The sequence below is a fragment of the Artibeus jamaicensis genome, unplaced genomic scaffold, assembly GCF_021234435.1.
Source record: "Artibeus jamaicensis isolate MK-2021 breed Jamaican fruit bat unplaced genomic scaffold, CSHL_Jam_final scaffold_3222, whole genome shotgun sequence".
NCBI classification, from domain to species: Eukaryota; Metazoa; Chordata; class Mammalia; order Chiroptera; family Phyllostomidae; genus Artibeus; species Artibeus jamaicensis.
The window spans coordinates 3813509-3815955 of NW_026522038.1; positions in this window are offsets into that span (position 1 = coordinate 3813509).

Genomic DNA, 2447 nt, shown 5'->3' on the forward strand with positions numbered 1-2447 from the left:
AAGTCTGAAAACTCCCTTATCTCTCATGGCACAGTAAAGAGTCTACATTGGTTTAACACAGAGTCACTAACTCTTAAAGTGCTAGAGCAGCTGCCCCAGGCTCCCCTTTTCTGTCTGGTCCCCTGGTAAGCACAGACATGCTCAGTGGTTTTCTTAGGATCACCCAGTGACAATGCTTAGAAGCAAGCATCTTCTTCAGTCATCTCAGTGCTAGTTCATTCCCCCAACCTACTCCTTTTTCTGGGAAATAAGACATTTTAAATTGTAAGCTACTAGAAGACAGAGACGGTGTGTTTTAACCTGAATGGTAAAATACCCAACTCAAAGCAATGGAAAATACCAACCTGGCAGACAGGAGCCCTTGAATCTTGGCTTGACTGTGGCATTCTCCTTAGCAAGTCATTTGGTAAAATAAGGGCATTGGACCATATGAAATATTAGGTCTTTTTAGCTCTAGGATCATGCACTGAAGAAATATTTGTCAATGAACGTGAACTGCCATATGTCATTGTTCACCACTCACAAAACTTCCCATCATGGCCCCACCCCTCCCCACTCTTCCTCCGCCCTGCCCAGCATAGCTTGCTCTGCTCTGACAGACCCCCACCCAGCTCAGGGGGTATAACTGGCCTATTTTCATTGCTTCTTTACAAGGCTCTGTGACTTGATCACTATCGTGTGTTTTGGTTATGTTTTCTTACTCTTGAGAGATGAAAACAACTGTTGTCTTCTACCTTCGCATTCAGAAACCCCAGCAATGGTGTACAGACCTAAAGAAAGAGGTGTTCTTCTGGAGGAAGGGATAAAATGGTGCTGTTGTATTTCTCTGTCCATGCTTTCGGAGCCCTTGAAAGAGCAGCATGCTTGTTATTTAAAAGGTTATGATATTCAGAAAGAGAAAAATATTGTCAGGGTACAGTAGCTGCACTGGTTTTTGCTCCAAAGGCAGGAAATTGCTTGGCCAACCTGAAAATAAAATATGCTTCTCCTAAGCAGCTGAGCTTGTTAGACTCCCAGTCTGGTGGCAGAAACAGCACTGCATACTTAATGTGGACATGCCAACGCTTGTTCTTTTTCCAGAGATTTAGAAAAATCTTTCTCCTATATTTTAGTTCCACGGAATGATTCCAAAATACAGAAAAGAGATTTTGCTCCAATGTTTCAACTGTATTTGTTCCTCAGATTTTTTTCCCAGTAGACATTACCCAGTACACTCTCAGGGAAAGGAAAGCTCCTAGTCCATCACTTTTCTGATGCCTCGGGAACCCACCTTTTTCAGAGAAGATTCTAAATAGGTCACTTCTCTCTTCTGGCCTCACAGCAAATGCCATGTCCACACGTGCCCTCCATCCTAGTTTCAGAATAAATGACCAACTCAATTTCATGGGGCTCTGACTACCCAGTTAAGGTCATGGTTGGTACTTAAAAGCAGTGGTCATTTATTTCCCCCAAAGGGTAGTTTTTAATCCCTACCTCCACCCTTCCTCCCTTTTCCTTTCCCCTCTCCTTCTTCAATAGGGCTGTGTTAGCAAGGGCCTGGCCACACACCGAGAATATTACAGGAATAAAACCTGGAAAAGAGCAGACAGTTATGAAATATTAAACTTCAACTTCTCTTTATTTTGCTCCCTGAATACTCCTCCCCCTCCAAGAAAACATGAACTTCAACAGATTCGCAGTGCATGTTATCTTCAGCTGGAAAAGCCAGCTGAACCAACAGAGCAGGCTTCTCTGTTTCCTGCTGCCTAGAGGTTGTTTCAAAAGGAGCTACTGTAATGAAATATTTCCCTCTTTGGCCTTATGGGCAACTTTCTTAGAGGAAACAAATTAACCTGGAATCAGCCAGATAAAGAACCCTGTACATGATGGAGTTCTACATAAATGAAATCTATACTATTAGGAGTTCTTCCATGCCAGGTACAGAGAGGGTGGACAAGAATAAGAAAGAGAAAATGTTAGCACCAAAATACTACACTCTGATTTTTTTTGTAGTGACTTTAAAAACAGAAGAAAGTTCTTAGAATCTGTCCATCTCTTCAGTCAACCCCAGCCTACAACCTTTGAGGGGAATCTGGCCTGAGGATAGATTGCCACAACAGACATCGATTTGGTTAGAGTGCAACCCATCTCAAGGTGTCACCCATTAATTTATTGACTGCAAATAGGAATTTTGCCCAAGGCCAGAACTCACAATTGGTCCCGGTTGACCTGAAATGGATTTCCACAAGTGGCTGGGGAAGGCGAGTCTTTCTTCAGGATGGCTCTCCTTCGGCTCACTCTCTTTCTTTATTCTTTTTCCTGCTTCATCGCATTAGTGACGGAGCACTCACAGAGCTTCATTAGTGGGCAGCTCGCAAGCAGCTGCTCAAAGGATTTGCAACTGCATTGACCCTGACACTGGCAGTTCAGACTGTGCGGTGCCTGCGGACGACTGCACTTTCCAGTTT